Source organism: Cibotium barometz, chromosome 45, assembly GCF_041138505.1.
Source record: "Cibotium barometz isolate CiBa-2024 chromosome 45, ASM4113850v1, whole genome shotgun sequence".
Taxonomy (NCBI): domain Eukaryota; kingdom Viridiplantae; phylum Streptophyta; class Polypodiopsida; order Cyatheales; family Cibotiaceae; genus Cibotium; species Cibotium barometz.
The window spans coordinates 38,454,992-38,469,745 of NC_141090.1; the positions used below are offsets into that span (position 1 = coordinate 38,454,992).

At 48.9% G+C, this 14,754-nt stretch overlaps 1 pseudogene across 1 annotated transcript in view; it reads left to right on the forward strand.

The window, feature by feature from the left end:
- The window catches only part of LOC147612734 (uncharacterized), a 120,058-nt pseudogene that overhangs the window by 34,720 nt on the left and 70,584 nt on the right, over window positions 1–14,754 (forward strand). The gene's annotated exons all lie outside the window — the stretch shown is intronic.

A 14,754-nucleotide genomic window follows, 5' to 3' on the forward strand; every position in this document is an offset into this window, starting at 1 on the left:
GAAATGCATACGCCTCATTCCTGTTGACTTAAGGCACAACCATGGAGGACGGGACAAGCGGTATTCCATAACATACATAATCTATTCTGATTGTTGGACCTAGACTTTTCCCAAAGATTGCATTGCCTCATGCAGCAGCCAATACATAGCAGAACAATTCTCCACCTCCACCCAAATGGGACATTCCTGCCTAAGAATTTCGTGAAACTCAGCCAAGGGTCTCCATGGGACAGCATGCACCAACTGGCCCTTAAAAAAACAAAGGCACTTTCTGAAGCACCATTTGCCGAGCTTCAGGCGTTTTAAACATAATTTCAAGAAACCCCTTGGGTCCATCAAAAATTTCATCTACCACATTTGACTGCAGAAGGGAAGTCAACCACTGACGGATCATATGCATTGGCGGCAAGCGCCTTGTGAAAAAGAAAATTGCAGCCTTCTCATGGAAGGCTGCGAGGACCTGCAAAACATGGGGCATGTATATTGACACTTCCAAAACATCCAAAATATCCACTGCCTTTGATTCATTATGTTCCACATATTCTTGAAGAAGGGAGTTCGTGAAATCCAACAAGTAATCCCAATCCACCTGTGGATAATTACGAACATTGTTCGACCCATCATCCAGCAAGGGCATATTTGTCTCTAGGGTTGCTGCCATAATAGACACACACTCTCTCTCTCTCTCTCTCTCTCTCTCTCTCTCTCTCGCCTTAGGATGACGTGATGAAGAAGAACATCAAGGAGGAGGTACAAGAAGATGTACACATGATACAGTCTACTCTTGATGAAGAGAAGATGCGACGGATCCGGCGCCTCAACATCCGAGTCACAAGGATACCAGAGAGCACTACCTCCACGCCCAAGATTGACGGGCGGAACCTATGTACCAAGCTAGGACTAAAGGAGGATGAGCCGCTCCCATTCACTAGAGTATGGAGGACAACCCCAAAGGACTCCACCAAAGGCAAGGCCTTAGTGCTACAGTTCCCGGACGAGGAGAGTAGGATGAGCTTTATGAGAAGACGGGCTATCTTGAGGAGCTTGCCAGGGGACCCCATCTACTTCGATGATGACCTCACATGGATGCAGCTGGAGCACAGAAGATTACGCATGCCGAAGATCAAGGCGGCACGCAAAGAAGGGAAGAAGGCACATTATAGGGATGGTCACATCTACATTGATGGGAAGAGGGTTGAATAGCGCCATTTGGCCTATGAGACACGGAGGAAATTTGGAACTGTAATGGAGTCTTATGGACACATCCAGGGAGACTTGAGGAGGTGATGGAGGGCCGGGATATCATCTTGATGACAGAGACACATGAGAGCCCGGAGAGGGGCTTACCACGGGTTGAGGGTTATCAGTGGGAGTCAGCTCACCGACAGGGGATGAGACAGGCCACCTCCCGAGGTTCAGGTGGTATTGCAGTGCTTTTCAGACATGGGTTACATGAGCATGTTCGAGTCGTAGCAGGAGACTCGGAGGCGAGATACATGTGGATTAGCTTACGCCTCTCGGAGACCAGATGGATTTATATCGCCCTTTGCTACTTTCCTCCGAAGGGGTCGCGGCTTGCCACCACCGAGGAGCCGGGTGGAGGAGAGGCTAGTGAGTCTCCATACTCTGTCTTATCTGAGGAGATCTTACACTATTCGACACTGGGAGAAGTCTTCTTGATGGGGGACTTCAATGCACGGACTCAGAGCAGACTGCGAGATCTATGACTTTGAGGATCCCTTGAGACTAGAGCCGCTAGCTACAGAGGATACAGGGACCACTCGGATCTCCGCTGACGGAGGAGCTGACAGCACTGGATATGGGCAACATTTGCTGGAGCTTGGGGCCCGACACCATCTCGTTATTTATAACGGGATGACTCAGTGGCCAGATTCAGGTGGGTTGACTTGCTTTCCAGTGGGAGGCGGCAGTAGTACAGTGGATTATGTGATGGGATCCCGGGAGGCAGCAGATATGGTGTCTCACTTCACCGTACCACCATGCCCCATTGGGGCGGATCATACATACCTATCCCTCACTTTCAGGAGCTTACTGGAGACCCACCCACCCATCATACAGCCACCACGCACTATTTTTCACTTCACTCAAGACCTAGCCGAGGTGTACGACTATCATGTTCATGATCAGCTATTTGCCTTAGATCCATCGGCACCCATGGCCATGCTCACCTCCCAGCTCTCACATGTACTGCACTCCGCAGCCGCGAGGAGTTTACCATACCACATACAGACAGGACAGCCACCTACATCTGGGAGCATGCCCCAGAACCGATGATATGATGATGAGTGCAGAAACCTTTACCGCAGTCTTCGAGTGCAGAGGGCTCGCGAGGAGATCACCCAGACGCAGGCAGGCAGGCAGGAGGATGCATACTCTCACCCGCCGTAAGCGGCGAGCTTATGAGGAGGCTCAGTACTGGGACACACATCACATGCTCATGAGCAGAGATTGTGCTGTTGCTTGGAGGAGACTCAGAGAGCCCCGTCCTTCCACACCTATTGCCGATCCTCAGACCTGGCAGACATATGTAGAGAGACTTTATGATGTGCCTGCACAGCCCCCTATACCACAGCCCACAGAGCCATGCTCCACAGTCTCCACCTTCTTCACCCCACCTATGGTTAGGAGGGCCATATGCCGACTCCAACATGGACGGGCGACAAATCATACAGGATTACAGGGAGAGCATCTCATCTATGCTATTGATACATTGGCACCATTTCTTGCTCATCTCTTCAACAGAGCTCTGTCAGAGGGGTTTCCGGCTGAGTGGACGATGCACACTATTGTGCCGATCCATAAAGCGGGAGATGTACTAGACCCCGGGAACTACAGGACCATCATGATTGGCCATATATTGGCCAAACTATACGGGGCTGTTATGGAGGCAGAGCTGAGCACTCATGCAGAGGTTGGGGGATTGAGAGTAGCAGGCCAGGCAGGCTTCCGTCGAGCCTTCTCGACCGTTGACCACATTTTTACATTGAGGTGCCTGATTGATCAGGCAAAGGCACGGAGGCAACGGCTCTATTGTTGCTTTGTGGATTTCCGCAAGGCATTTGATACTGTGCCCAGAGAGCGCCTTTTTCGGCGACTACAGACACTAGGCATACCTTCAGACATGATGTGGGGCATATACAGGCTATATGAGCAGGTCTTTGGGAGAGTCCGATGCCCAGGAGGCTTGTCCCGACACAGTTGCTAGCACCATTGGTGTGAAGCAGGGGTGCCTGCTCTCCTCCACGCTCTTTGGGCTCTATATTGATGAGGTGGTCGATTACATCACACAGGGAGGAGGCTCTGGGGTTGAGCTATCAAGTATTACTGTCCATGTTATGCTTTATGCTGATGACATCGTCTTGGTGTCCGACACGCAGGTTGGGCTTCAAAGACACCTTGTGGCTCTTGATGACTTCTGCGCACAGCAGGGGCTCACAGTGAACCTTGGAAAAACCAAGGTTATGATCTTCCACACCTCACCCGCAGTCAGGAGCCACACTACTCTCACATTAGCAGGAGGGCGGGTCGAGGTGGTGAGCTCTTATGTTTACCTTGGCATCACATTTACTAGCTCAGCTGGACGCTTCTCCATGGCTGAGGCAGTCCGAGACAGAGTGACCCGGGCATAGTTTACCAAGGGACCGGGACAGGGATTGGGACGGGGACGGGGACGGGGGGGTGGGGACGGTGTAGTGAGTAGGAGAGGGTGGAGAGGAAGGTGATGGACCGTGGAGTAGGAGAGGGAGATAGTGGAGAGGAAAGCTTGAGTAGGAGAGGGAGATCTTGGAGAGAAACTCAAGTCTTGGAAGGCTTGAGTAGAAGAGGAGTGGCTCCAAGCCCATTATATAGTTGTGTTGCTCTCTCTCTCTCTCTCTCTCTCTCTCTCTCTCTCTCTCTCTCTCTCTCAAATGGCCAGTGTTAACGGCTAGTAGCCGTTTATTTGAAAAAAAATGCCTGAAGATTCAGCTGTTGCAGTCGTCCCTGTCCCCTGCAGACAACGTCCCCCCGTTCCCACCCGGGGGGGGGGGGGGGGGGGACGCCCGTCCCCTCCGTCCCGTCCCCCTGGCCATCCCCAGCCCGGTGTGCAGGTCTCTCTGCTCGGGATGGCGTTCCCACGTTGTCACATGCACTCTGCACTCAGTGCATGGTGACAAGATGGCTCATCATCAGAAGTGCATCAGTTGTACAGTTTTAGAACCCAATAGGATGATATTTGTCGTACGCCGTGACCCCATTGTACATCCTCAGTCCAGGATAAGTCAGGCACGAGCTACGTAGGTCATTCCTCAGCCTTAGTGGGTCAGTCAGTCAGTCAAGTCCCTTAACCCACTTGGAGAGAATCATTCATGCATGTAGAGTCAGTAGAAGCCTTAGGGTTTGCATCAGAAAGCACTCTGCATCTTGCATAATATGCATACATATGCCTGTGCATCATTTAGAACATCCCCAAAGCCTTAGGGAATTTACTGGGATTTATCTGGTATTTTTTCCATATTTATTAGTATTTATTTAGCATTATTTGCATTATTGGGCAGTTATAAATATTAACTTTATTAAATGACCAACCTCCAGTTAGTATAAATAGGCTTGCCTAGAGCCTCTTTTGCTCATTCAGTCTTCATTGTGCTAAGAGCTCTCCTCCTCAGCCCTAGGAGCACCCTTGCTTTCAGCCCTAGACTAATCCAGCCCTAGAGCCCATAAGCTTTCTTCTCCAGCCCTTGAGAAACCCTAGCTTCATTCAGCCCTAGGTGCCTGCCTTCAGCCTCATTCAGCCCTGAATTCAGCACTCAGTTCAGGCCCAGATTCAGTCCACAGTTCATCCTCAGTTCAACGCCAGTTTGCAGCCTGCATATACCTGCGTTTTTGTCCAGCAATCAGCAGTTTCCTCTGCGTTTTTGCACAGCCGTACAGCAGCAGCTCTTGCAGCCCCTGTTTCTCATGCGTTTCAGTCCACAGCCCTCTCTACAGTTCAGCGTTTCTGTCCACAGCAGATTCCAGCCCTGAAGCAACAGTCTACAGCAGTTTCCAGCCCTGAAACTGTTGTTTGCATCAGTGTCCAGCATTCTGTGCATCATCCACACATTCAGCAGTCATCTGGTGAAGGTAACACAGCATTCATATGTGTTTTCAGCATTCTAACAGTGTGTAGGACAGTCCACCTTCTTCTTCTCCCAGCCTCAGGTGTGCAGCCCTTCCTCATGCCCTTGGGAAGAGTGCATAGGCTCGAGATCAAGTCATTGAGGTGTTTCTACAGCAGTGTACAGATCAGCCACTCTCCGATCCTTCGAGATCTTGCGGTTGGCTTATCTACAGTCAAAAGTCATTCTCTCTAAAGTAATAAAGCAAATACTATCTTGTTATCAGGATAGGGGGCCCTTCAGTGGGTAATTCGGGACCCAATCTGGTGTACAGTTCTCATATATCTCTCTCTCATCTCTTTAAAGTTTGAAGTAATGAAATGGATTGCTAAACTCACGAAACTCAGGATACAGAAGACGGTGTGAGCATTTGTGTGACAGGATCAACCAATACAAAGACTTCCGCTGCATATCACATTGGTATCAGATTCAGATAGTCCACACACACCGTATCCTAGCGTGGGGGCATCCTTGGATGGTTAGATTGCATTCCGGCACGACCACCGACTTCAGCATCATGTCTACACGAGAGAGTACTCATTAGCCGGAAGACGTCTCCCCCGAAGGAGACCTTGCTCTTCCGCCTACAGCAGACACCATAGCTCTTCTTAGAGCTCAGAACCAGCTACTCATGGAGCGTCTCCAACTCTTGGAGGCAGCAGCAGCACGTCCTTCTACACCTCCAGCAGCACCCGACTACATCTTCCTCTTCTTTCAGATGGAACAACAAAGGAGAGAGGACGAGGCTCGAAGGAGAAGAGAAAAAGAAGAAAGACGGGACTATGAGGAAGCCCCACGCAGGATCGACGAAGACCGGCGTCAGGCTGAACTCGCCGCTCGGGAACACCAACGTGAGCTTGATCGAGAACGTATGTTACTCGAACACCAACGGGAAAAGGAGGCCATACACTTGAGGTATCAGCAGCTCTCCTCAGTCTCCCCAGTCATAGGTGTCACCAGCCAGCATCCCGCAGCAGCATCAACCACCATCATTCACAGTCAACCGAATTTCAGCAACAAGTATGATGGTAAGTGTGATCATTCTTCAGTTAATCAATTTATTCATCAGTTTAATGCTCATTTTCCATTAGCTAAGATCACAGACCCACAAGACAAAGTCCACTTAGCGGCTCCCCATCTCACTGGTGAGGCAGTCACTTGGTGGCAGCATTGGTCTAGTATTCATACTGACTAGGCCACAGGTGTCACAGCCTTTGACTGGGACATCTTTGTCCATGACCTGAAGACCAGATTTCTCCCGCCCCAGTACATGACCGGTCTGAAAGGAGTTCTATGGACTCAGACAGAACGGTTCCCCAGTGCTTCAGTTTTCCGATAAGGTTATTACTTTAGCACAACAGTTAGGGTTATCTGAGCAAGCCAAGAAGGAGCAATTCATTCGTGGATTGGACTCCAACATTCGGTTCACAGCTCGCAACTTTGAACCAAGTACATATGACCGGGCTCTCGCTTAGAATGAAGAAATGAAGCTCAATGGGGGCAAGTCCAAGCAGACATCTCAGTCCAGTACCAAACCCCAGCAGCAGCAATCAGCTGCACAGACAGGGAAAGGTAACGCATCTTCTAAAGATGCTAAGAAGGACAGCAGTAATAGCTCTAGTTCAGGGGGTACGAAGGATAAAGAACCTAAGAAAACCCCTGATGAAAAGGCTAAAGCAGGCATTACTGGAGGTTATCTTCCTCCAGAGGAGCAAAGGAAGTACCAGTCAAAAAATAGATGTTTTTTCTGTCACATTATAGGGCATGGTAAGAAGGATTGCCACAAATGGCAAGCGGCACAAGCTGCCAAAGCCCCTTCTGCCACAGTTGCCACAGCCTCCCCAGCTCCTCCAGCCCCGCCTACTACCTCAAATGCAGTTCAACTTTTACCTTCCATGCATTCTATGCCATCCGTGGTATTTGATGCTAAGCAGGAGGGTGAGAGCGATGCTGCTCAGAAGAGCCTCATCCGAGCTTATGGCTCTGCCCAGGGCCGACAGTTTGTAGTCCTTTTCGATATGGGCAGTTCTGAAGACGCCATCTCTCCCCAGTTGGCTAATAAATTGAACTGCACTTTAGTCCCATATCATCTGGATGTGGACGGGTTTACACCTGGTCTTCGCACCCACATTTCCCAGAAGGCACAGCAGTTTGCCTTTGAAGTTCAGAAGGCCTCATTTCAACGAGATTTCATCGTCTCACCTTTGTTGGGGTGTGACATGATCTTAGGAATTCAGTGGTTCCGTCAGTATGAGCCTATTCCCAATTGGGGGCAGGACACTTTTATTATTTGTAAAGGTTTTCTTGAGCCTGTCATGATTCGGGGGGATAGAAGCATTCTTGGCATCCTATTGATTTCCCATCTCCAGGCCAGACGAGCTATCCGCAAGGGAGCAGAAGGAGCACTCCTTTATGTTCGTGCTCAAACAGCCCCTCCCTCATTAGTAGCATCCCTTACATCTTCAGTCCCTCAGTTAGCAGACCTCCTATCCAGACACCAGGACATTATGCTTAGGGACGATCTCCCACCCAGTCTCCCACCCTCTCGCCTTGAGGACCATCACATTGATTTGGTCCCTGGATCAGATCCTCCTAGCAGGTTTCCCTATCGTCTTTCCAAGATTTTAGAGGGCGAGTTGGAAAAGCAGTTATCTGAGCTTCTCCGAGCCGGATTCATTCGGCCTTCTTCCTCCCCATTTGCTGCACCTATCCTATTTGACATTTGTCCAAAAGAAGGACAAGTCTGCACGCCTTTGTGTAGACTACAGGACATTAAACAAACTCACTATCAAGAATAAGTTTCCTATGCCCAGGATAGAGTACATTTTGGAGCGTTTAGACGGTGCTAAGTTTTTCACTAAGATCGACCTCAAGAGTGGTTACCATCAGGTCCGCATTTTTGAAGCTGACATTCCAAAAACAGCTTTCTGGACAGAGCGTGGTCACTACGAGTTCGTAGTCATGCCTTTTGGGCTTACAAATGCACCCGCAACGTTCAATAAGATGATGTCTAGGATTTTCGCAGTCCACATTGGGAAGTGTGTTTTCATATTCCTTGATGACATACTAGTCTTCTCAGCCACTGCGGAGCAGCATGAGAAAGATGTGGAGAAAGTCTTGCAACTTTTGCGAGATAACCAGCTCTACATAAACGCCAAAAAGTCTATCTTTGGTGTTAAGGAAGTTCAGTATTTGGGCTACATCATCGGTTCCGATGGGATTAGACTGGACCCATCAAAGGTTCAGGAGATCTTAGATTGGGACATTCCTAAGACCGCCCAAGAAATCCGTTCATTCGTAGGTCTTTGTCAGGCCTATAGTACCCATGTCCATCAGTTTTTCAACCTTGCAGCACCTCTTACCGACTTGCTCAAGGGGGTGAAGACTCGCAAGCAGAAAGTCTCAGTTACAGGTAAGGCACTTGATGCATTCCGTGCACTCCAGAAAGCTGCCTCAGAAGCACCTGTATTAAAGTTAGCATCATGGGACGAACCTTTCGAGGTCATCACCGATGCCAGCAATGTAGCCATAGGTGCAGTCCTCCAGCAGGACAATAGACCCGTGGCATATTACAGCAGAAAGTTGGATGTCGCCGAAAAGAATTATTCGGTATATGACAAAGAGCTTTTGGGTGTGATCACAGCGCTCAAACATTGGAAGCCTTTTCTTTATGGACAGGCTTTCACAGTGAAAACAGACCACCAAGCACTTAAGTGGCTTCAGACTATGCCAAGTGCCCAGTGGAGTGATCGACAGGCCAGGTGGAGTCAAATCTTCCAACAGTTTGGAGATATGATTGAATACATCCCTGGTAAGCATAACCCAGTAGCAGATGCTCTCAGTCGAAAGTCAAGCATCCAAGCAGTCCAAGAAGCTACCATTCTCGAAATCACGGGGAAGGACTTGGATAGTATGAAAGACCAATATGTCGACTCCCCTGAGTTTGGTACTCAGTATAGTTTGGCCCTCACTTCTGAGCCTGGCCACTATTCAGTACAGAACGGTTGGTTGTTCTACAAGAACCGTCTCTGTGTTACTCGGGAAAAGCGTTCCGCTCTTCTCCACGATGCCCATGACTCCTTAGTTGGAGGACATAGGGGTATCAACAGTACCCTCGAGAAATTAGAACGGTCCTTTTATTGGCCAAAGATGAGGCGTGATGTCTATGCACATGTACAAGCCTGTAAGATTTGTCAAAAAGTCAAGGTTCCCCATACAAAGAAGGCAGGTTTACTTCAACCTTTGCCTATCCCCGACGGACCTTTCATCGACATATCTATGAACTTTGTAGGGCCTCTACCAGCATTCACTGGATCCCGTAACACTCAGTGTTTTACCATTGTGGATCGCTTTAGTAAGTTCTGCATGCTCATCCCATGCAAGCATACGGCCACAGCCGAGGACGTAGCCCGTCTATTTCTCAAGCATTGGTATCCAATTTGTGGTTTGCCTAGCACCATAACATCAGACAGAGATTTCAAGTTTACCTCGCATTTCTGGAGGGCATTATTTGAAAACTTTGGAACTAAGTTACAGTTGTCTAGTGCATTCCATCCCCAGACAGATGGCCAGATAGAAATTTATAATCAATTGGCCTTTGATGTCCTCAAGTCATACTGTCATGACCAGCAGTCCAAATGGGAGCACTATCTTCCATTGGTCCAAGCTATCTTGAACGACACTCATTCATCCAGTGTCGGACGGACTCCATATGAAGCAGCCTTTGGTCGCCGTTTTTCTTCTCTTTTGACGAGAATGGTGTCTCCATCTTTAGAGGCTAATAAAACCACGGAAGCATTTTCCGAGATCATTGAGTCAGTCAAAGACCGCTTGACCAAAGCTCAGGAAGCATATAGCAGACAGGCAAATAAATCTAGACGAGATGTCCACTTCAAGGAAGGGGATTGGGTCTATTTGCGTATCATGAAGCAGAGATTGAAACAAGTGGGCAAACGTTGTCCCAAGTTTTCATTCCGCAGTTTTGGCCCTTTTCCAATAGTTAAGAAGATAAAGTGATGTCTCAATGAAGTTAAAGTTGCCTGCCAGTTGGACAATGCATGATGTTTTCCATGTTTCTTGGCTAAAACCATATGTTGGTCCAGAAGTGTTTGATGTTTCAGATGAACAGCAGCCAGACGTGGTAGATGAGGCAGAAGTTATTGAGCCTGAGCAGATCCTTCTTCATCGATGGAAGCATGGTTCCGGTCGACGGATTCGTCAGTTCTATACGAAGTTCCGAGATCGAGGCACCCACGAAGCCGTATGGCTCGACGAGGAGTTCTTCCAAGAGTACCCCCAGTTATTGGCGGACTACTTGGAAGCCATGAACCTGCCGCCCGCCAAGCTAATTAGGAGGGAATGTCACATGCACTCTGCACTCAGTGCATGGTGACAAGATGGCTCATCATCAGAAGTTCATCAGTTGTACAGTTTTAGAACCCAATAGGATGATATTTGTCGTACGCCGTGACCCCATTGTACATCCTCAGTCCAGGATAAGTCAGGCACGAGCTACGTAGGTCATTCCTCAGCCTTAGTGGGTCAGTCAGTCAGTCAAGTCCCTTAACCCACTTGGAGAGAATCATTCATGCATGTAGAGTCAGTAGAAGCCTTAGGGTTTGCATCAGAAAGCACTCTGCATCTTGCATAATATGCATACATATGCCTGTGCATCATTTAGAACATCCCCAAAGCCTTAGGGAATTTACTGGGATTTATCTGGTATTTTTCCCGTATTTATTAGTATTTATTTAGCATTATTTGCATTATTGGGCATCTATAAATATTAACTTTATTAAATGACCAACCTCCAGTTAGTATAAATAGGCTTGCCTAGAGCCTCTTTTGCTCATTCAGTCTTCATTGTGCTAAGAGCTCTCCTCCTCAGCCCTAGGAGCACCCTTGCTTTCAGCCCTAGACTAATCCAGCCCTAGAGCCCATAAGCTTTCTTCTCCAGCCCTTGAGAAACCCTAGCTTCATTCAGCCCTAGGTGCCTGCCTTCAGCCTCATTCAGCCCTGAATTCAGCACTCAGTTCAGGCCCAGATTCAGTCCACAGTTCATCCTCAGTTCAACGCCAGTTTGCAGCCTGCATATACCTGCGTTTTTGTCCAGCAATCAGCAGTTTCCTCTGCGTTTTTGCACAGCCGTACAGCAGCAGCTCTTGCAGCCCTTGTTTCTCATGCGTTTCAGTCCACAGCCCTCTCTACAGTTCAGCGTTTCTGTCCACAGCAGATTCCAGCCCTGAAGCAACAGTCTACAGCAGTTTCCAGCCCTGAAACTGTTGTTTGCATCAGTGTCCAGCATTCTATGCATCATCCACACATTTAGCAGTCATCTGGTGAAGGTAACACAGCATTCATATGTGTTTTCAGCATTCTAACAATGTGTAGAACAGTCCACCTTCTTCTTCTCCCAGCCTCAGGTGTGCAGCCCTTCCTCATGCCCTTGGGAAGAGTGCATAGGCTCGAGATCAAGTCATTGAGGTGTTTCTACAGCAGTGTACAGATCAGCCACTCTCCAATCCTTCGAGATCTTGCGTTTGGCTTATCTACAGTCCAAAGTCATTCTCTCTAAAGTAATAAAGCAAATACTATCTCGTTATCGGGATAGGGGGCCCTTCAGTGGGTAATTCGGGACCCAAATCTGGTGTACAGTTCTCATATATCTCTCTCTCATCTCTTTAAAGTTTGAAGTAATGAAATGGATTGCTAAACTCACGAAACTCAGGATACAGAAGACGGTGTGAGCATTTGTGTGACAGGATCAACCAATACAAAGACTTCCGCTGCATATCACACACGTCCCACGTGGGCGTCCCTCCGTCCCCATGTCACTATGGACCCGGGGGTATGCAGCTCTTGCTGGCCTTGAGCGTCAGTGTCATCAGGCACATTTTCAGGAACCTCGCATGAAGGGGTGGCTCTTTGATACATTAGTGACACCAGCCTTGATGTATGCAGCAGTGGTTTGGGCACCAGGGCTTGCAGCCTCCACATGGGTACAGCTGGAGAGACCACAGATCTTGATGCTCTCGAGGATGATACACAGCAAACCATCCGTCCCGCACGACATTGTTCGAGCTGAGTTTGCTGCACCACCTATGGCAGTGGAGGCATTGTTCCAGACGATCTCCTTTATATACAGGATGAGGGAGATGCCCATAGAGAGATTATCCCGCCGAGCTTTTGAGGCATCCAGACAGCTGGCCGAGGCTGGACACACTGGATCTTGGTATGCACAGATGCTACAGTGGTTTTCACATCATGGGATAGACATTGAGCGGTTGCCACCTTTTCAGTATGATCAGTCTGCTCCACGGGGTTACCTCTCTTTCAATGAGAGGAACAGAGTGGTGAGACAGGACATATGGCGGCACTACATACAGGAGACATGGATAGCACCAGAGAGCCGACTACCACCGAAGATGCTGTATTACAGAGACCACTTTATGAGCATCTGAGGGGATGGGTTTATACATCGACCGCGGTACATGGATGTATACATGCCACATAGCTCTCGCGTTGCTATTGGACAGCTACGAGTCTCATCACATCAGCTAGAGATAGAGGCTGGGAGAGCGGCACGGGTTCCAGAGTTGAGCGGATATGCAGATTGTGCCGCGAGGAGGTGGAGACTAAGGATCACTTTGTATGTAGATGTAGAGCCCACTAGGGGGTCAGAGATAGATATGCAAGATTGTTTGATGAGCACTCTTCACTACATCAGTTGATGGAGGCCTCGGACCAGCGACAGCTTGGCAGACTACTACTAGAGCTTCATAGTTCTCGAGAGAGACTCCTCCAGACACCGGCTCCCACTAGGGGTGGGAGACAGTCCCAGCTCACAGATTTCTTCCAGAGAGCTATGCCAGTGCCAACTGATGTACCATGTGGGGTGACCGCACAGAGAGCAGAGGAATTGAGAGCCAGGAGGAGACCTAGACAGACTAGACATAGAGCACCCCAACTCCGTCACCGAGATATAGCAGCTATCCGAATGAGACACCAGATGGAGACACGAGAGGCTAGCTCGCTTTCATTCAGACTCAGGGTACATGTTCACGCCATTCACAGCCTCAGCATCGGCGATGTATGATATCTTATATCCCTCTTATGGCACTGGATGGAGTTAGCCATAGATCTGCATAGCATGCTTGTACTACCCCTTTAGCATATAGAGATGCACCTTTCCTTAGCACTCCATCCACATCCCCACCCCCCCTTATATTGTTTGTATATGGGCTCCACCGATCCATGATGATTCACAGTTGTATCCAGACACATGCACACTTTTTCTTTTCTTCCTTTTCTTCCGATGACTGGAAGAACACAGTTGTATTAATTTTTGTCTCATAGGCCGACTTTGGCCTCTCGTAGACGTTAATATATCTTTCTTCTTTCTTTCTTCTTTCTCTCTCTCGCCTTAGGGATCTTATCAAGGACCGGAAGAAGACATTGGACAGCACCATCACCGCCATCAAGAAGGACTTATTAACGTGCATGGGAAAGCTGGAGGCCGAAGCGGAAATATGGAAGGAAGAGAAGCCTACCATGCAAGAGGAGTGGGAGAAGGAAAAGCTTGCCATGCAGGAGGAAATCAACCTTTTGAAGGGCGAAGTGGCATCCTTACGCGATCGTCCACGGGAGGAAGGAGAGATTCTTGAGGTGGACAAAGAGGCAATCAAAGAAGAGATCACCAAAATCCTCACCCACACAATCGAGGGGAAAATGGAGGCGGCCCGCGAAGGATGGGTAGAAGTGATGAAGAAGAACATCAAAAAGGAGGTGCAAGAAGATGTACAAGTGATGAAGAAGAACATCAAGAAGGAGGTACAAGAAGATGTACACATGATGTAGTCTACTCTTGATGAAGAGAAGATGCGACGGATCCGGCGCCTAAACATCCGATTCACAGGGATACCAGAGAGCACTGCCTCCACGCCCGAGATTGACGGGCGGAACCTATGTACCAAGCTGGGACTAAAGGAGGATGAGCCGCTCCCATTCACTAGAGTATGGAGGACAACCCCAAAGGACTCCACCAAAGGCAAGGCCTTAGTGCTACAGTTCCCGGACGAGGAGAGTAGGATGAGCTTTATGAGAAGACGAGCTATCTTCAGGAGCTTGCCAGGGGACCCCGTCTACTTCGATGATGACCTCACATGGATGCAGCTGGAGCACAGAAGATTATGCATGCCGAAGATCAAGGCGGCACGCAAAGAAAAGAAGAAGGCAAATTACAGGGATGGTCACATCCTCATTGATATGAAGAGAGTCGAATAGCGCCATCTGGCCTATGAGACACGGAGGAAAGAACATGAAGACAAAGAGATACACATAGCAGTGTGGAACTGTAATGGAGTCCTATGGACACATCCAGGGAGACTTGAGGAGGTGATGGAGCGCCGGGATATCATCTTGATGACAGAGACACATGAGAGCTCGGAGAGGCGCTTACCACGGGTTGAGGGTTATCAGTGGGAGTCAGCTCACCGACAGGGGATGAGACAGGCCACCTCCCGAGGCTCAGGAGGTATTGCAGTGCTTTTCAGACATGGGTTACATGAGCATGTTCGAGTCATAGCACGAGACTCGG